The sequence below is a fragment of the Ambystoma mexicanum genome, chromosome 5q (genome assembly GCF_040938575.1).
Source record: "Ambystoma mexicanum isolate Mex_15411 chromosome 5q, UKY_AmexF1_1, whole genome shotgun sequence".
NCBI lineage: Eukaryota > Metazoa > Chordata > Amphibia > Caudata > Ambystomatidae > Ambystoma > Ambystoma mexicanum.
The window spans coordinates 532,028,887-532,050,763 of NC_090933.1; positions in this window are offsets into that span (position 1 = coordinate 532,028,887).

The window sequence follows — 21,877 nt, forward strand, 5'->3', positions numbered from 1 at the left end:
CTTATATTTCCATGGAGAAGAACTTGAGATGGTTGTGTGCCATTGTTGGGTCAGTGTGGAAGTTATTTGCTCCTTTGCTCAGTATGTCACTTGTTTTGGTCCTGAGAAACACTTCGATTCGGACTTGAACCTGCGGAACTGGTGCCAAAATGGTAAAAGTCACTGGATCAATAAAAATGAAATAAACTGGCTATCCAGTGATTTTTCAACTCTCATCCCAGAAGGCTGTGATCAAAGAAGGGCTGTTAATAGGGATTTGCTCCTGAAATAGTGTTGTGTGTGGGTGAAAGTGTAGAAAAGCAGTAGCTGTGCCACACTTGTGCCAGTGCACAAGGCAGGGAGAGAGTGGATGAGAGTGGGTTTGTCAAACTTGAGACTGACTCCTGTTAGGACGGTTTTTCTGAAGTCCAACTAAGGGCTTCATAAAACCATATCTGAGACAGCACAAAACCCCACTCTTAGCATAAAGTAGTACCACCTGAGAACATTTGGCAGCGTACACAGAGCAGCCAGGCTTATTTTTGGGGAAGAGAGGGCTGTAGCTTGGTACAAAGAAATTGTAGCATACATATGGTCCAAAGAAACATTGAAAAACTATACATTCTAAAAATAAAGGGTTTATTTAAATACAAGTATGCCAAGATAAATCTTGGGGAAGTAAGTACTATAACATCTCATCTAAACAGAATTATAAAAAAACAGCTCTATACTAATGGTTTACACACCTAAGTGTTACCTTATTTGTATTACAATCCACAGTCAAGGTGAGTCAAACCTATAACACATTTAAAATGGCATTCAGTTATTCATGGGGAGTAGATCCACAGTTAATTACTTTTAGATTGCATTCAGTAAATCAAGGGTAGTAGACCTATTGATTATAACATACGGTATTATTCCCGTTCAGAGTCACTTAGTTATACAAACACTGGTTAAAAAGTATCTCTTACAAGCCATGTAACTTTCTTCTATCAAGAATAGATACAGTTACGAGACCAATGTCACTTTTAAGAACACCTTTCAAAGGGAGTAACTTAACTTGTATATTACCTAGAGGCCTGAAACTTCTCATAGGATATGTATGAATACAGTAAACTATTTTAGAAGTGCACTATAGCAGTTCAGGAAAGCACAACCCAGTAATACCGTTTTAGAAAAGAACCAGCTATTCAACGTCAGTATAACCTATTGGTACCTAAACCTGTACACTATCAGTAAGCATAGGAATAGATAGTTTAACCAAGGACTCTTTTAAGAAGTGTAGAATGCAATTGTAGGACACCTAAGAACTTGTATGACTATTTTAGAAGTGTTCTAAAGCATTTCAGGGAAAACATAATCCAGTTATACACTTTTAGAAAGACACAATTTATTTCAAAGTAAGTAAGTAACCTAATATACATTTAAGAAGGGCATTCAGCAATTCATTGGTGCGTATTAAATGCAAGCCTGTTTTAGAAATGCACAAGGCAGATCAGGGAATGCAAAACCCAATAGTAAACTTTATGAAGAACTCACAGTTATTTAAGGTAGGTTAACCCTATTGGTAGGATTTTACACTCATTCAGTTAAGAATAATAAAACAGTACCAATACTATTACTTTTAAGAAGAGTGGAACACTATTCAATGTAACTTATATACTTTCTAAAGGAACAACAAGCAACTTAAAGTTAAGTAATAACTTTTAACACTTTGTAACCTATTCTATTTCAAACATACAGTTACAACACTACGTAATTTACAAGTAAGTACTTTTACACTGGTTATATTTTCAGGACAGAAGCCTTATCTCTTATAGTCCTTCCCTATTCTAAAGCATGATTGATCTCAGAGGCAGAATAGGGACCCTAGTGGTCTAGACGCCAGCTGTAGGCAGGTCAGAATAGGGTTCATGTCCAGGAAAGTCAGAGTTCCAGAGGATATCTTCCTCAACAAGTATTAGCTTCAGAGTTAGTTTAAAGTGCTCAGAGACATCACAGAAGTCCCCTATATGCTTTCCAGCATTAGGCCTGGGCGAGTGGTATGGGCAAACACCCAACCACACAAATCACCCTTTCAGTCTCATAGAATTCACACAAGGCTTAAGGTAAGTATTACCCAAGCCAACAGAGCACCTTAGAAGAAAAGAAGAGCTTCTGGTTGAATGCCTTTAGGATGCAGCAGCACAGGACCTGGTCCCTGGATTGTTGGTCTGGAGACTGAAGAAATGGACACTGAATGGGAACCTGCAGCAGCAGTTGCCAGAGGAGGCATCCAGTAAAGGACAATTCATGTTTTTTTGTGGCTCTGTGGATTTGATGCCTTTTTACTGGAGTCAGATGAAGAACGAATATCACTGTCGGAATCTCTTCACTTTCTCAGTCCTGCACTGTAATGAGGGGATTACAGGGATTCAAATCATGTCTCTGGAGGTCCAGCAGGAGTCCACCAAAGTTTCAGTGGGATTTTAACTCAGGCTCAAGGACCTCAAGGCTCAAGTACCTCTGGGGTTTGCAGCCCAGGAAGGTCACATCATGTTGAGGGATGGCTTGGTTGCAGGTCTTCTCGAGACTAGTAGATCTCAACAGCCTCTGGGTAGGAGTAGTCATTTTCGCAACCCCCACATCAGGTGGAAGGAAGGGTTATATCAGGCTGTGGTTACACAGCAGGCTTTCTGGTTGCTGGAAACGGTTACAGCTGTCGTTTCTACATCTTCCTCTTTGGATTTGGTTTGAGTGTTCAGCTTGTAGGCATCTTCCAGAATTGGAGTATTTATCTACAGCGCAACTTCTACAAACTCTCTCTGCAGTTAACAGAAAAGGGTGGTCTGGCTGTCCAATCAGGACAATGTGTAGAACAGCCTGTTGTGACAAACATGTAACCCACTTGCACTCCAACTGGACATAGTCCCTTTACAAATTTACTAACTTTATGTTTTAGTCAATTTCAATTTTCAAGAACGGAGATGTTTATAAGAACTTCAAAAAACATTTAATTTATTAAATTTATACTAACACGTCCCATTTCTGGGAGATACATTAATATCACATAAAAGACTTTGTGAATAATCTTCACAAATTCAAAGGGAAGTATCACTGCACTAATCCTTTACATAAAGTACTAGTTGCTCATATACAGACAACTCAAACACAGTATTTAGAATAGCTGATGCATTTCGGATAAATCATATCCATCTTCAGGGATTGAGTTGTCTTTCTTCCTACATATATTTACACAACGTTCATCAGTTCCAACCCCCCTAAGAATAAGGGAGAAATAATCACAATGTGCAGCACAAAGTCCTGGGGTTGACACAGTTCAGGAAGATTTATCACTGAAATGAAAATCTTACTGAATAACTCCCAACCTATTGTCCAGTAGGGTGCTCCCCCTAACAACTCCCAACTTATTATACAGTAGGGTGGTCCCCCTAGAAAATGTCACAAAGCATGTCTAAGGACACCGTTCTGCATTGTGGATAGAGCGGTATTGTACGATCAGACCGAAAAAAAAGGTCTGACCGTTCAATATGACCGAAAAATGCTACCACCAAAGGTTTGAACACCAAAAGTTCAAACCTTTGGTGGTAGCATTGCAGGTAAGTAAAAAAAAGAAAACTGCAGGTGCTGCGGGGTGTCCCCCGCAACACTCCACTCACTATACTTTACAGTATAGTGAGCAGGGGTTGCAGGGAAACCCCTGCAGCCCCCGTAGTATGTAAGTGTGTTCGCATGAGAAAGGTGCAAACCTTTGGAAGTTCGCACGTTTCTCATGCAAACTTTCCGGCTGCGGCAAAATCAGCCACGGTTGGATCACTTAGAATCAGATAGAGCATGCATGTGCGGGCACAATGTTGTTCAAGGCCTGTTCCCTGATGGTGATGCATATCATGATGTAGTAGGGCAGTAACTCAAGATTATTTTCTGGAATGGTCTTTTTTGTGATGGGAGGGTAGGGAAGATCAGCAGTTGCTGCATGTCACACTTGGGCTACTGCTCTAGGAAGGCAACGAAGGGTTAAGGAGATTTAAGTAAGGCAGGAATTGAATCAGAACTTAGTGGAGGATTGTCCTTAACAAGTGACAGAATGTGCACCAAGAACATTGTTAATAAGAATATGGCAACAGATGAGTGCAGTGTCAGCTGGTGAAACCTTTCACAGGAGGGGCATAAGTCATTCCAACTTGTGGATCGGAGATACCGAGCATAGCAAGGAAGTCTTAACCAAGCTAGGAGGGTTCAGGTGGGGGTTCTTTCCCCGAGACATGTTTTAAAATGATGGGTTGAAATGGTGAAATTTTACAGTCCTTTTTCGCAACAACAAAAAACAGCACACCACCATACAATTTACAAGCTCTGTGGAGTAACATGAAAATACCCATTAAATGCCAGGTCACCACAGTACACAAGAGCAACTAACAACACCTTTCATGATGCCTCTGACAACATTATATTCCAGTTCTATTACTGTAAATCAAATGTACATGATGCCTGTGCCCACAACATGCATCATGTCGCCCGTTGTAAAGATTCTTCATGATACTGGTATCCACACTGTATGTCATCACTGCCACCACAGTAAAAGGTTTCCCTACTTCTGGTGTCCACACTTTATGTACTTATTGGCACAATAAAAGGCTTTTATGATGCAGTTGCCCACACCATATGTCATCATTGCCACTGCCAAATATGTTCCTGGCACTGATCTCAACACTATTTATTTATTTCCAGAAATCACAGGAAAGCAATGCATTTTTGGCACAAAACACTTACACAATATAATATTGATAACAGTGTGGAGGACATGTGTCCTTGACAATAGGGTGAGAGACGATAGTCTGTCTGTGGCATTGGTGTCTCATCTCTATATCTGGATGCACTAAGAAAATAGCAGGTGCACTATCTTATTGGACCTGGAATAAATGTCCATTGTTTGGGTCACATGGTAGAGGACCACCGTTCAGAGCTCAATTTCATCTATTAGTTGGATTTTCTGCTATTCGAACAGTGGGCGCTTTCCTTCGGTGACCACTCGGGGCGCTGTGTATTAATACATTATGGAATCCATTTGCACAATAGCTACTTGTACCTGGCATTCAAGGATATCTCTATTTTTCACTGCTAACAACGGAAAATAAATAACTTTAATAATCGTATGCTGTATGCCTTGGGAATCGTTTTCTGGTGTGGTTTAAGATTGTTAAGCAGGAACTCCCCTTGGAGCACTGACCTTGTTGGTGTTTGGGGCTCATCTAAGCATCAGGAGGCCGGGAATCTTGTTTTAAGCAATTTGATGTCAGTCTGCAGTATTTCAGAATTGAGGCCTAGCAGTGGTTGATCTGAGTAATGGCAGTACTCTGTCAATTCTTTGCCATGTTAGTGTTCTTTGTGTCTTGCATGCATGCCACCAATTATTGTTCCCTGCCTGTGTATGCTGCAACCTGCACCTTCGCCCTATCTACTTGTGTCTAACTACTTGTCTAACCCTGTCTGAGTATTCTGCATTCCTCCTACTTATATGAATGCAAACTACTTTGCGCCCTACTTGTGTCTTTTCTATTCTACTCCTAATGGCAGCTACCACTAGTGTTTTGCTAACAGTTTACTGAACCTTTCTCAGCGTATACTTTCATTCATAATTAGTAACCGGTGGATTGGGAACATTTGGGGCCATTGGGGGTGTGGCCACTATCGGTGCAACTCTCATCTCCATCACGACACCAGTCATTTCAAGTTCTTTTTTTTGTTCAATTCAAAAGTCACTGCAAATCTACTCAAAGGGCTTGGTGGTTTAATTCTAGAAGTAAAGCAGCTAAAGTGTCCCAATCCCCACCCAGAATCACCAACTAGTGAGGGAGACGAGATAGTGCAATGCCAGGCAGACTACAAAAAGGCACCTGTTGACTGAAAAATAGGATCGGAAGAGGAATCCTCGGAAGAACTTACAGGTGCTGTAGCTCAACCTAACTCAAGAATCTTCTGAGAGGTAGTAATCAGGGGATGAACATGTATATTGGATCGTGACTAAATGAACAATAATATCTCTGATTTAGACTGGGACATTGTTCAGCACAATACGGTACTCAGGACACTAATATTCTTGATAGTGCATTTGGTTTAGCCTTAATGCTCAAGCCTAGAATTAGATTTACATTCTCTGAGACCCACGTAGCCTTATGTAAACAGACTTCAGGGAAAAGGTCATGCCCGTATGCTATCCCAGTGGATCTTTATAGATCATTAGACACATTTTGGATTCCATGTCTGGGTCCCATTTTTTATCATATGATAGCACAGTGCACTTTCCCTAGATCTTGGCAGCAGCCATTATATACCCTATCTTCAACATACTCACTAGCAGTTTATAGGTGGATATCCCTACGTGACTTCCAGCTTAAAGTCTTTGTCAGAGTGGTGCTGGCCCACCGACAAGAATGGGTCTATAAAGAATACATTCTCACGGACACTCAGTTGGGTTTCCTATAAGGCCTGGAAATTAACAAACCATCTTTAGATGTGTATCTTATTATTTTAAATTCCGTTCATATAAAAAAGAAAAAAAAAATATCTTGGATATCAGCACAGCCATCGACAAAGTCAATAGAAGTAAGCAGCTACAGCAGCTGTTAAAGGACTTGATCTCTTTGTTTGTTTGTTCATTTATTTAGTAGGGCACACCAAACCCGTGGGTAGCTAGGCTCAGCAAGAAAAGAATACTCTCAGCTTAGTTACAACAAAGTAAAGGTACAGTACAACAAGATAAAATAATTACAATATAGGTAAAGTACAAAAAAGATAATTCTAACTACAATAGTATTTACAAGTGAGAAAGTAATGGAAGTAATGGAAATGGTGAAAGATACAAAAGAGATAACAGTTAAAAATCAGGAAAGTTTCTCTGGATATAAGGATGTCATATTAGGTAACTTAGATATTAAGGGGTCGATTCATGGAACAAACGTGCGCCGAAAATCCCCGCGCAAGCAGGCGCAAGGAGGCGCAAGCGTGAGAAATCAAGCGCATGCGCACGCGTGCGATACAAGGAAGGCGCTGCGCTAGTTTCCCGCTGGTCGTGCGCCAAATCCATGCATGTCGCACACGGGCACACACGGCATCAAACGGCGTGCGCTACGCGCACAGCAAAAGCGCACATAGCGCGGCACACACAACAAAAGTGGGCGGAACAGTGGGCCGGAACACACGGAATGGGGAACAACGCGTGAAAAAGAAGGCGTAACTGGGGAAGTACTGCAGGGAACTACACGGAATGCCCACACGCACGTGAACAACCCGTATTCATGGATTCGAATACAGGAAACCCGCGCACGGCAAAAGACGCGCACAGGCATCAACGCGTCCGCCACATGAAGGCAGGCGGAAGCGTCCCCGTGCACAGTATAAAAGTGCGCGCAAACTACAAACACGTATATACAGCTACGATGAATGCCCCATTTGTCGCGGCACTGATCGTGGGACACCGCAGGAGGAGGAGAATAGCCAGGGCACGCATTTTCTCACCACGGACAAGCCTTTTTGGGATGCCTGACGACCAGGTCTATGGCAGGTATAGGTTTCCACCCCACATCATCCTAGACCTGGTCAGGGAGTGGGAAGATGACCCTACATCCCCCACCCTTTGCTCCCAAGCATTGAGCCCCTTGGAGAAGGTGCTCAATGTCCTGCATTTTTTGGCCACTGGGTCATTTCAGCGGACCACTGCCATAGTGGGGGGGTCTCACAGGCCACGCAGTCACGCTGCCTACACCAGGTCTTGGCAATCATGACAGCGCGCCCCTCAGTCCGTAGGCACATATAAATGCCCAGAACACCTGCAGAAAGGCAGGCCGTGGTCCTGGATTTTTACAGGGTGGCACACTTCCCCAAAGTGCTCGGTGCCATAGATTGCACACATGTGGCCCTACGTCCACCTAGGGCCACTGAGCACATCTACCGAAACCGCAAGCACTGGCATTCCATCAACGTACAGGTGGTATGCGATGCAAAGGGAATCATCACCTCTGTCTATGCAAACTACCCTGGCTCCACCCATGACAGTTTCATATACAGAATTTCCGCCCTGAGCCTGGCCCTGGAAGCTGGGCAGCATGGTGACACATGGCTCCTAGGTGAGTACAAATGCCTGTGCACATGCATGCAAGTCACACACAGAGAAATACCCAAACCCTAATAATCTCAACTATTATCACCTCCCCAGGGGACAGTGCCTACTCTCTGAGCAACCACATGATGACGCCAATCCGGAACCCCACCACACCACCCCAGGTAAGATACAACGCGGCCCATATTGCAACCAGGGCCATAGTGGAGCGCACATTCGGAGTGCTCAAGTCACGCTTCCGCTCCGTTGAACGCTCTGGCGGGCAGCTACTCTATGCAGCCCCAGTAGTGTGCAGGATCATTGTGGCAGCATGTGTCCTGCACAATGTTGCAACACGGCAGGGCATACCGGTGGACATGGTGGTGCCACCACATCTCCAACCACAGGCACAGGCGCTGCCCATGGGAGGGGATAGGGCACGTGGCGAGGAAGCCCGGACCCAGCTTGTGGCCACATTTTTCACCTAAACTCCCACCCCTGCGGAGTGCAAACAGGCCTGGCACATACCAGGTGACAATCGATGATGACAAAGAGACAGTCAACTGTCACAACCTTACCACCCTGAGATTGTTGCCATGGAAGTGCCACATTGTGTGCATCCCTAGCTACTTAAACACAAGCTATCCTGTGTGACCAAAAGGCACACATATGATATATGATATGATATGGCATTTGTAACCGCCTATACACAAGTGTTGCAAGGCGCAACGAGGCAGGGAGGGGGGAACAAGGGAAGACAGACAACGATCCTACTAGGCCAGGTGTCATTTAGATCGCGCAAGTGCAGGGGTAAGTGGAAGGGAAAAGTACAAGGGGAAGGGGAGGGGGGGAGTGCAGTACAGGGTAAGTAGAATAAAAAATAAATAAATAGGCCAGCTGGTGGCAAGTGCAAAGGTAAGTGCAGACAAGTGCTGGGAAGGGGGGGCTGTAGGGATACAGAGACAGTCCCGCAGTGCAGGGGTTGCCAGGGAGGCAGTGCAAGTGGAGAGTGGCTGGGCCAGGGACCGAGGTCGGTGAGAGTGGCCCAGTTGCAGATTCAGTGAAGTTTCAGTGAAGAAATTAGCAAGGGAGAGGGAGAGAGAAAGCAGAAGCAAATAGGAAGGTGTTGAGGTGCTTCCTGAAGTGGAGATGGTTCTCCTCAAGTTACAGGGAGGCAGGAAGGCCGTTCCAGAGGGAGGCCCCTGCCGCAGAGAGAGATCTACCCCCAGCTTGTTGCTTCGAGAAGCGGCTGACCCTGACATGCAAGGTGTGAATCGCACACACCTGCAAAACAGGCCATGACCATCACTGTTATGTCACTCAAACCCTCGCAAACCACAACACGACATGGCAAGCAATAGCCATACACCAACACAGTACCAATAAGGTACACATTGCCATGTGAAAAATGTAAATTGGCATCATACAATGATGCCTGACATGGAATCAGATGAAATGACTGACCAACAACCTCCCACCCAAAATAAGTCATTCCCAAATGCATCACAAAAGTAGTAGCCGCAACATAACAAAGAATGCCTGTCTACATGCACATTGTGCATTGCAAAATCAACACTGCAGCTTCTGTGTGCTGTGTCCAACTCCTGCAACACACTGCTCAGCACACAGCACAGTGAACAGCCATTGTGTGTGATGCACACCCTGAGCATCACATCTAAGCGACAAACCACATCAAAAAGCAAAATAGGCATGTACAGGATCCATAATTGGTCACAGAACATGTGCTGCAGGGACACAGTGGGCAGCAGAAGGCAAACAGAGTGTACATCTGGATATCGAAGGGTGGTTGTACATGTAGTGCATCATAGTGCGAGTGTGCGGGTCAGCAAGGACATGCACTCAACATATGCATGTGCAATCAATTGACCATCAGTGTCCTCTACACATCACATGTGAACATTCACCATGTGTACACCCCAGCATGTCAAACCACAACTATTCCCTCACACCTGAAAGGTAAATACAACACATGAACATGCATTGATTAGCAGAACACATCATGTACATAGGATACCACAATTACACTGTCAGGGTTCCCATCACACTGCAGGGCAAGGCAACTATCAACAACAAAACACCCCCCCACCTTCACAAATGACCATGACCCACTGAACAACTGCACCTGGGTCATGGAGCCTTCAACCCTCAATTTCACCTGGCCACGGGATCACGATTCCCCTTCGTCACCATCTCCCACCTTGTGTGTCAAAAGTTGCCTGCACCCTCAGAGTCCACCTTCATTTGCAAAGACACAAAATCCAAGGCAGGAAAACGAACCTGAACAGCCTCCAGTAGATGACTCGAAGTAGCAGTACCTCACAAAGTCCAAGTACTACCACAATGATGTAACAACCAAGGTAGCACAGTAAAACAATGTCACAACAGGATGTGAACCATGTGTGGTACATAACATAGAATGATGCACCACAAACAGATGTGTACTGTCACAGCTCCTGTGTACAAGCGCAGGAGTGGCACGAAACAACCAACCCCACTGTGGCCTGGGTGCCTGAAAGGTCAAACTCACACAGGCCTCTGAGACCCTGGTGGGGAAGGAGGGTCAGGGATATGCAGTTGGGACAAGCGTTGGCATACTGGATACCTGGAATGAGGGTCAGGAGAGGGGAGTATGAATGACACGTGAAAGTAGGGAATGCACTAAAATGGAGTACTTGCATTAACACAGACACAATCATGACAAACTTGTACATCATTGTCAGGGCCATTCCGGAGTCCAGGCGCAGGAGTGGCACGAACCAACCACCCCCTCTAGGGTTTTGGCGCCTGCAAGCTTGGGGCTTACACAGGCATCCGCAACCCCAGCGGGGAAAGAGGGTTAGGGAACGTTGGTTGGATAGGTACGGGAAGCAGGAACACCGGGTAGAGGGTACAGGGTTTAGAATTGGATAGGACTCGGGGTAATTATGGAAAAAAAACATACCAAATTGAATTACACATTCATCCATGCAACAGTGCACCCCCCCAGCAAGCCTATGTAGAGCAGTTTGAAAGAAAAACAACAAGACACTCAGCTCTGGCTTTGAGTGCTGGCCTCCTGCCTGCGCACTCTCAGGTCCGGTTACAGGAGCACTTCAATGCTGCAAAGAGAGCCACAGTTAATAATCTCTGCGTGCCCATAACACACAAACACACCATCAAATATGCCCCATATCAACAAACCACTCTACAAACAGACAATCTGGTGTGGATGCTTCGTACCCATACGTAACATTCCCCCTGTGATGGTTCATACACAGGAAATGCAGTAAGTCAGGCGCCGGTGGGTGCGTGGCAAATGGAACACCAATGTGTCATGATTCACACAACATGCAATGTTCCCTGGGTAAGCAGACAGACGCATATAGCAAGGTCTGACTTCAGAAAAAGTCGTGTCCCACCATGACCGTAGAAAAATAGGCAGTGCATGTTTCAAAATGTACATGGAAATGAAATGCACTGCACCCGAGTCTGTATGTCCCTGTGAGCTGCTCCTTTCCATGTCTCGGAAGGCAGCATGGGTGATACAAGTGCCTCAATGGCCCATGGTGGACCGGAGGGTATGTGCCACTGCCCCTGCAGGTGCCCCAGACAGGTGCCCAAGACAACCTTACAATCAACTAGCCATCAGTCCACCAACACATCTGAGCTGTATTGTGTGCTTCAACACCAATATTCGTCCAAGCTCACCCTCAGTGCTGCTACTAAGCCTGCATGTGCAACTGGCCTGGTGGAAGCTTTGCTGTGTTGTGGCCCCCCTGTGCTGCTCACCTTGCCTGGAGTTCCTTGGAACACGTCAGCAGTTCTAGGATGTATGTCTGCAATCCCTGTGCCTCTGCTTGCGCACACATGTGCATGTGGGCACCAACAAACGTGTCCAGAATCCAGACGTCCAATGGGCCATGTCTGCTGGCAAAGGTGGTCTGGAGGCTCATCCCCCTGCAGAAAGGGCATGAAACACATGTTTAATGCTTTAGAGTCATCTGTGTGTGTCTCTTCAGGCATCTCATTACTGGACCATGTCAGAGACGTACATCAGAAATCACACCATCAGTCCGTCTTTCACATCCAAAGTGTGGAACACACTATCTACGGCATGAATTGCAACAAGCACATGTACAGTAAAGATAAGAAACATACTACACAATGCATAGCAATGAATGTACACATTAATCATGAAACACCCCATCTAGCAAAAGCAGAACAGTGGTCAATAACCGCAATCATCCCCACTAGGGGTGTTAACACAAGTTACACAGCACCAGACATGCCACAGATATGACAGTCCAAAGCCCTTGTGTAATAGGCTGTTACACGAAACCATCCTTGCGAGCCCATGGATAAGGGAGGCAGGAGTGGCATATGTGAGTCAAGGACCCCAAGCAGCAAACACATACACAATACAAGCCTGAAAGGCCCAGCTGGAACAGACAGTGGATGCTTTCAAAAGCCACAAAGCACCGCACCGTCACATGAAAGCACAATAGACAAGCAATTTTAAACTATATTAACTAATTACACTAACTATGAAAAACCTACATTACCTAATTAAACTAACTATCAAACAGAAACTTAACTAACTAAACTAAAAGAAAAATCAAAAAAGCCACATACGACCCGGGGGGAGGGGAGGCACCCAGGAGGGGGGAGGTACAGGGTGCTGCTCAACACCCACATGCGATGATGCTGAGCCAAAGAAAAACCTCCATGGGCTCAACGCCTGCACAGCCCGACCTATGTGGGAGATAGATGTTCGTCCCAGTCTGGCTCATCCTGGAAAGGAGGACGTGGCACAGTAGCCTGGCCACGCATAGCCGCAGCTTTCCCCTTGACGGCAGCAAGTCTGCCGGATGGGTGAGCCTGGTTCTGTGTGGGATGTGACGTAGGTCTGCATGCAGAACCTCACGTGATACACGTGCTTCCTCTTGCAAGGTAGCACGTGTAACACAGAGTTCCTCCTGCAAGGCCTGGCTGGACAACCGCTGCACCTCCCGGCAAGCCTGTAGCTCAGCCGAGATGGTACGCTCAAGCTGTGCAAACCTCTCCTCTGCCCGCTGCCTCTGGGACATCATAAGGACACCCAGAGTGGATTTGAGGGAAGCATACTCCTCCCTCAGGGCATCCATGTGCACCTCTGCGTGAGCAGCAATTGCTTGACGCAGAGACGACATTTCAGCCTGGCGTGCCCTGTCTGAGGCCGCCATGCCCAGCCTGAGCGAGCGGGCCGTGGACTGTGCCGCCTGCTGCTGGAGAAGCACCTGCCTAGCAGGGGGGAGCACAGATCGGGCCACACGCTCCATGCTCTCAGCGATGTTCTCCATTGATGCCCCCTGCCGTTCTGAATTGGCAGTCATGTTTTGCTCCCAACCGTATACTGCGGTTGCGCGCAGCGACCGCGTTGCTGGGCTTGACCCCTGCGGGACCCAAGGACCGGGTGTCCTCGCTGTGTTGGCACCGCCCGTGGCTGCACGACTACATGCCCCCGTCGACGTGATGTCCCAGGCACATCAGTGACTGGTGTGGTGGGTGACCTGCGTCCCAATCCACCATGGGCGGAGGAACCAAGACTGTCTGACCCCTCAGTGCAGGTGTCGCGGACAGAGGAGTGTCCACATCAGAATCACTCACCCCTGACACATGGACTTGATGCTCATCCAACTCGACATGGACGTCAGAGTCGTCATCAGGGCTGGACTCATAGGCAGCCAGAGACAAGATGGACTGTAGCACTTGGGGGTTTTCGTGGCCTACCACCCCACGACCCCCACTTGTGCCGGGTTGATGTAGTGGTAACAACCCTGCGTCTGGCATGACAACACCATCCTCTGCCTCCATTGCATCATCACCTGAAAAATAGAGATAAAAAAGGTCACTACACATGTCAGAAGCACACAACACACACACCGACAACTAACACATCAGGCAGACGTGACACACAAAATAGAACCTGGCATGCATGCTGGGTCAACTTTGAATTGCTTCTGTGATCAGACCTGTTGAAAGGTGGCAGTTTGCATAGAAGTGGGTCTATGCAGTGCAGCAAATGTGTATGTCACTCACTACCTACATGTACAAGGACTCCATGGTGTGTGTCAGGAAATGTGAAGGCAGTGCAAGGTCAAATTCAGGCATCACGTGCACTGTGCATTCAATGGGTAGCATATCTACAAGCAAAGCACCCCTCCACCCAAGTACAAAAGCAGGGATGCCTAGCATGGTATCAAAAGTCTGACCATAGACCTGTGTATTGACAGGCAGTGTTGACTGGCATCAACAGCTTAATGTGATTCAAGTGACAAGACTGCAAATGATGATGGGACAGTAAGCAGGACACATGATGAAAACTCTGGAGGCCGCCCACGTGTGAAGAAGACACTACAACAGTCGGACAGAGTCATTGGCCATTGAACAGGCTGAAGCCTGTGACCCACACAGATTGTCAGACACTAAACATGTGTGCAATGCAGTACTGAGCCACAGTTGACATGGGAAGGCTGATGAGATGCCATGCAATGTATGTCACTCAGGACTTGTATTACAGTGATCATCCAGTCAAGGACACATAGGGGCATGCGTGCAATGCACATGGAGCATGAATGGGCACTCATGTCCCTGCGGGGCATCTGACCTATGCACAGTACAAGTGAGATACCCTGCATCAAGTACTAAGGCTGTACCACACAGCATATGTCTGGCAGATTGTACGCTGGAAGTTAGCATGTACACAGGACGCATGAACAGGAAAGTACACAATGGCAAGATTGAAGCAGACCAGTGCAAAGGTGGAACTGGGGTGCAGAGTGGCGGAGGAGGGGCAAGGGAGCATGCCTACATGGAGTACCCACATGCAGGCAGAGGACACATGCACGTCAGTCATGCTATGACATTGTGCCTGGGCTGAGAGGAAGGTCACCCCATGCCACATGCAGAAGGGCCAGTGAACTGGAACATGGACCGGAGGGGTATACTGGTAACCAGCATGTGAGTAGGGTGTAATAATGGTGATGCGGACAGTCCCCGTCTGCTCCACATGTCCACCATCCAGCAGAGCAGACATGCATCACGGAAGCATTGCATTACTTGCACATCAGAATCATGTACACGTCACATGTAGTGGCAATCATGCACAACACATCCCACAAGTAAAACGCACACATCCTCAACAAACACGCATCAACACTCACTTGACTGGGCATCAAAGTCCAGCATCTCTCCCACTCCTTCGACCGATTCAGGTGGTATGAACTCTGCAACGAGTGACTCATGCGGACTGAGCTCTTCCTCCTCTGGTGCAGGCCCACCGCCAGTCACCAGAGTCAAGTTGTAATTTGAGGCACGCTTAGCCTTAGCGCTGCGTTTGAGGTAATTCCAACGCTTTTTCACTCTTGCGCCGTGCGCACCTCATGGCCGAATGAACTGACATGTTCCGCAACATACTTCCAGTGGGTGTCACGGTGAGCAAACCTAGTATGACTATTGGCACCCACTACCATGTCACGGCTGTGGCCCCGCACGTAGTCCACGAGGAAGTCCAGTTCCTGCTTGCAGAAAGGCTTCTTCCTCGACGTGCAGGAGGTCGTGGCTGTGTGTGGGGTCCCAGCCTGTGCTGCAGGTGAAACCTTCCTCCTCTTGGACTGTGGCGCAGACCCTGGCTGGCTAATGCCACCCTGACCAGTATGGCCAGTGGGTTCGGTGAATTGAGCTAAGGGAGTGGCAGGTGGAGGGACGACCAAAGGCCTGACTTGTGTCAGTGGCAGCTGGGTGCCCTCTAATGGACCCTGCGCAGCAACATCCGCTGTGGCAGGGTCATTGACCGCAACGGTCCTGGTTGGCAGACTCACAACCGGGGTGTTGTTGGGTGCATCTGCCCCTGCACTTGCCAACACCTGGATGTTCGGGGCAGCAGGTGACATAACTGTCCCAGGGACGCGTGTCTTGGTCAGAGCAGCCCTGCATGCCCCTACGGTTTCCCTCCTGGCCTGTTGTAAATCTTCCAAGGGCTCCTCAAGTGCCAACGCAGCCTGCGCTGGCAGACCCTGAGCCTGGGTGGCGGTGTCCACAGCTGCACCTGCAGCTACCACTACCCTTGGGCCCGTGGCAGTCGATGGAACGGACTGCCGGGTCACACGGGCGCCAGTGCCAGATGCAGAAGCTGCATCTCCCAGAACCACAGGGGGTGGTGGCATGACTGCACCAACACATGGCACAACATTGTGCTCAAGTGGTGCACCCCTGCCTCTTCCCCCTCTGTGGCCGCCCTGGACACCCTGGAGTCCCCCTACTCCCTGGTCACCACGGCCACGTCCCCGACCACGCCCGCCACGAGGAGTACGCCCAGCTGAGGCGCCCCTCATCTTTGCTGGCCTCCCAACCATGGCACAGATGGAGTAGTGCCGGCACAGATGGAGTAGTGCCAATGGGAGGTGTACAGCACAATTGACCTGGGCAATTGGGGTGAAGGGGGTGGGAAGCAAGATGTTAACAGCCCCCCTGCACCTGCAAGGCTGTATGTGACCCCGGTGATGTAGTGACGGGTCACGCAACGCTCAGGCACCCCAAAACTGCAGTAAAACAGTGCACGCAACCCTGCAGACTACGTGCGTGGAATCAACCTCCCGCAGTACGCGGTGGCACCCAGTAACACGAATAACGCGTACGCGTGGGACACGCAGGCTCCTATGACCTCGAAAATGGGTGCGATACACAGGGGCACCGGCAGTGGGAAAAATAGCATGTGCGACTCACCGTCTGACTAGCGCGATGCAGAAAAACACGCCAAAATGCAGTGCAGCCAATACCCCCGCCAAAAGAAGAGATACGTGCTTGATAGCTGTGAAGTTCTGATGGCGCACGAAACAACAGGAAGCAGCAACACACGTCGGTCTCTACGAAAGGCACGTACAGCGAACAGCTGCCCACGCTCACCTTTAACCCGTGCTGAGGGAAACGCCTGCGCGCGTCACATCACTTACGCGCATGGGCCCTTTCCTCGGATTACACGCATTCACACGCAGACGTGCAGTTTTTCACGCGCGCTGAACCACTATGCTAACGTCACGAGGGAAACGGCCGTGCACGCCCGCTCGCGTCACGTCACAGAGGCGCTTACGCTTGAAGGGCCTTTTGTCCAATGAAAGCGCGTACGAGTGCTGACGCGCTTACGCGCTAGGGGCCTTTCCTCGAATCACACGCTGACATGCACATTTTTCACATGCCAAATCACTCCGTATCAAGCTGGCCACGCGTTCACACACGGAAGACCACGCTCCTGCCCAAAAGGCCGAATCACTGCCCCCCAGAGCCCCGAGCACGCTCCCACCTGCCATCTGCTGCTGCCTGACTGCCTGCTGCCCACGTGCCCTGCTATTTGCTGCCTGCACATCAGCCAGGGGTGCAGTTGCTGTGACCACCCCTGCTGGAACAGAAGACTCCCGACTGGGATACCATCGCTCCACAGCACAGCCCCAGGACCCAGTTGCCCACCCACTCCTGCCTCTGGGGTTGCCATGTCGGGCACTACACCATCTGGCACCACTGGCAACCCCCAGCCAGAGAGGCAGAGGGCCACCAGCTTCACTGCCACCGAAGTTGGTGTCCTGGTGGAGCAAGTCCTGGGGCAGTATGATGCCCTCTTTGGAAGTTCGCGCGCCGACAAGGAAGAACGGACTCGGATCTGGACGGACATCGTGACTGCCATCAACGCGGAGGGGGTGGCAGTCCGCGACTTCCAACATGTCAAGAAGCGCTGGGAGGAATTCAGGTCCAGGACCCTCAACAAGGCCCGGCGCCTCTTGAAGGCAGCGGATGCTAAAGGGCGCCGGGGCCACCTGTAGGAATATCAGATGAGGGTCCTGGTACGCATATGCCCAGCGCTCCACGTCCAGGTCTTTGAGAGGCAGACCCGTCTGGAGTCGAGCGGTAAGTGTACATGCATACTGATTGGAAGCTGTGCGTGTGGTGGTGTGCCAGTAGTGTGCAGGTTGTACATGTGTTTTTCTAGGGCCATGTATGGATGTGTATGTACAGGGCTGTGAGGCAGACACATGCAAGTCCTTTCATGTGTGAGACACATGGATGGTGTATGTGTGGGTAAGCATGCAAGCCAAATGCAGATGTGTGAGCACACACGTTTAGATTACTGTGTATGTCAGTTGGCATGGTTGTGGTGTCACACATGGATTTTGGTTCCAGCTGCATGTATGTGCACCGTGTACATGTGCATGTGTGTCTATTTGACAAGGGTGCAACAGTGATGCAACATGGATGCATGTGACACTGATATGTGGAAAACTGATTTGCAGATGTGACATGGATGCCGATCTCAACACTGCGACAGTTGGTGGAGGTGTACACATGCATGTAAGTGTGGTGGCGTGTGTGCATGTGTAGTGCACTCCCTGTGTTTCATGTGATGTCTGGCTCACCTTTGGCTGCTCATGCTGTTGTATGTGTATGGATGGTGCTGGCTGTTGCAATATGGCTGTGGAATAGCTCATGTGTGTGAGTCAAAATGACATGTGTGTTGGGGATTGTGATGCCATGTCTGAAGTTTGACAATGCCACTCATGTGGAACTGTCATGTGTGTATGAGTCCATTGTACAGTGCCCTGATGCCTGTGTTTTATTTCTCCCTGTCTGCAGCGTCAACTGATGAAGAGGGCGGAGAAGGTCTGTGGAGCACAGCGGCAGGGATCGCACCGCCAGCCGGAGACGCAAGGCCCGGCTCCCCTCCCAGGTTGTCATCTCGTGGGGGAGTGAGGAGTCCGGTACCGCGTCCCAGGCCGCAGCTGCCGAGGGGAGGTCCAAGAGGCAGAGGTCGGAGTTGGACTCCTCGGCAGCAGAAGGGGCAGCTGAGACCCCACAGGGCCCAACGGAGGAAGATGGCATGGAGTTATCCAGGTTGGTGGGGGGTTTGGTGGAGGAGGAGGCCGTGCAAGGGACAGAGACGGGGTCTGGAGGTGGGGATTCCACTGGTGCTAGTGGTGCAGTGCAGGACCAGGGACAGGAGGCAGCACAGGCCGCCGCGGAGGTGCCTGTGTGCAATCCTGTCCCTGATCCTGTCACTGCATCATCTTGCACCAGCAGAGATGCCTACGTCCAGACCCGTTCTCAGGGAGGGGATTGGCTTACACCAACTGGCCTTCTTCTCCCTGCGGATGTGGCTATCAGGCACCAGGTTGAGCCTGTCCTGGGTGGGGTGGCGTTGCGTCAACGTGCCATGCGAGGTGACCTGCAGTCTTTTCATGAGGAGACTGCACGTCTTCTCGCATGGCTCGTTGACCGCGGTGACCCACTGGGACAGCTCACCAGGGCCGGATTTCTCCGTTTCCTGGACCTTGTTCCGACCCCCTCCTCAACTGAACCCCCTATGCCCCAGTCGTCCTCCATGCCATCTTCCCACCCATGTATCACCTGGGTGCCCTGTGGAGCTGCCTCTGACCCTGCGGCCCGGCTGGTGGACAACAGATCCCTGCCACAGTCGGGAGTCGGAAGTCCAGCAGGGGTGGCCACCTCCACAACTGCACCCCAGCTGGAGGAGGATGTGCAGGCAGCAGGAGCCAGGGCACAGGCAGCAGCACAGCAGCAGCAGCAACAAGGTGGGAGCCATGATGGCTCGGGGCCTTCAGCATCGGAGGGGCAGGCATTGGCCAGAGGGCAGGAGGACCCTGTTCGGGAAGTGTCTTCCGTGTGGCAGCGGTTGGGCTATGCGATAGATGCGGAGCAGCAGCGGGCGGAAGAGGCACGGCTCACGATGGTCAGGGCGGAGAACTCCATGCGTAGGACCCTGAGGCGGGCCGAGTGCCTCGAGGCCATTCGCAGAGACCTGGAGTTCCAGATGTCATCGTCCCTGCAAACCCTCGGGGCCATGGAAGAGGACCGCCTCCGGGACATCGAGCAGGAGTTTGATGATGCCCTGGCCCGGGACATCAACATGTGAGCCGTTGGACTTGCCCGCTGCCCTTGTAAATAGTTGGATAGTATTAGGTTTCCTTTGGTTTTTTCTTTATTTTGGACCTTTAGGACAATGGACCACATTTTTGTATATAGTTTTTTTTATTAGGTAGGAGTTTTTGATAGGTTTCATTTCTTCAGTTGGGATCATGGACCCTGGATTGTTCATCTGTATATAGTTCACTGTTGGATTCTACTTTTTTCTTTGGATTTCCCCATGGAGCAATGGTTTTCACTTTTGTTTTGCCCTTGGATTTCATTTTTGGAACTGTGACTTTGGACACCTTTCCTTTGGATTATGATTTGTTGTTTTTCATTATTTTACAGACATGCAACTTTTCTTTTTTAATTTCCATTGTCGTTTGTTTGATTTTAATTCCATTCATGTTGCTTTTAATACATTTTTTTCATCCAACTTCGATGTGTGGTATCATCTCATTGGTTTCATGCATGTCATGATATGGGTTTTGACATTCACTTGCACCCATTGTGTGTATGTGACGGACATGTGCTCATTTAGATACTTGCCATTGGGGTTGTATCATGTAATTGGCATTTCTAAGTGGGTGGATGCAATACTTGGGTGGGTGTTTGGCATGTCGGGGCCTGCTGGCAGGTGCCCCGCACTGCTGGGGGGTGGGTGTGCAAGGGGACATGAGTGGGGGCCTGCTGGCAGGTGCCCCGCACTGCTGAAGGGTGGGTGTGCAAGGGGACATGAGTGGGGGCCTGCTGACAGGTGCCCTGCACTGCTGGGGGGTGGGAGTGCAGGGGGACATGAGTGGGACATGTGTCGGGGCCTGCTGGCAGGTGCCCCGCACTGCTGGGGGGTGAGGGTGCAAGGGGACATGAGTTGGGGCCTGTTGGCAGGTGCCTTGCACTGCTGGGGGGTGGGAGTGCAGGGGGACATGAGTGGGACATGAGTGGGGGCCTACTGGCAGGTACCCCGCACTGCTGGGGGGTGGCTGTGCAAGGGGACATGAGTGGGGGCCTGCTGGCAGGTGCCCCGCCCTGCTGGGGGGTGGGTGTGCTAGGGGACATGAGTGGGGGCCTGCTGGTAGGTGCCCTGCACTGCTTGGGGGTGGGGGTGCAAGGGGACATGAGTTGGTGATCAGTGGTGCAAGCGGACAGGTGGCTTGTCTGTGGTGCATGGCCATGGTGGATGGGCTGCCTGTGGGACATGACCAGGGGTGCGGGGTAGTCCCCTGTGGTGTGGTCTGCCTGCAGGGGCCATGGAGGGTGTAGAGGGAACAGCTGGGAGGACCCACACTGCCAATTCACGTGTAGGATTCCCTGCGCACCCCCGAAATTCACGTACCCAGCTCTGACAGCTAAATCGCATGTGAAACTTCCCGCGAACCCCTAAATACACGTACCCCACTTGCACAGGGCCTATCGCGGGTGAAACTTCACGCGAACCCCAGGAATATTGGCCCTGTGCTAGCGAGCGGGGTACGTGTAGTTCTGGGGTACAGCATGAAGTTTTACACGTGAAAGGGCCCTGTTGAGCGGAGTACGTGTATTCCTGGGGTTCGCGTCCAGTTTCACCCACGTTTTCAGCAGGGTACGTGTATTACGGGGTTCGCGTGCAGTTTCACTCGCGTTTTCAGCAGGGTATGTGTATTCCTGGGGTTCGCATGCAGTTTCACCCGCGTTTTCAGCAGGTACGTGTATTACGGGGTTCGCGGGAAGTTTCACACGCGAAAGGGCCCTGGTCGAGGGAGTACGTGAATTTCAGGGGTGTGCGGCAAGTTTTACACACAAAAGGGCAACGCCCGTGCACAATACGTCACAGACGCGCTTATGCGCTAAGGGCCTTTGGTCCAATGATAT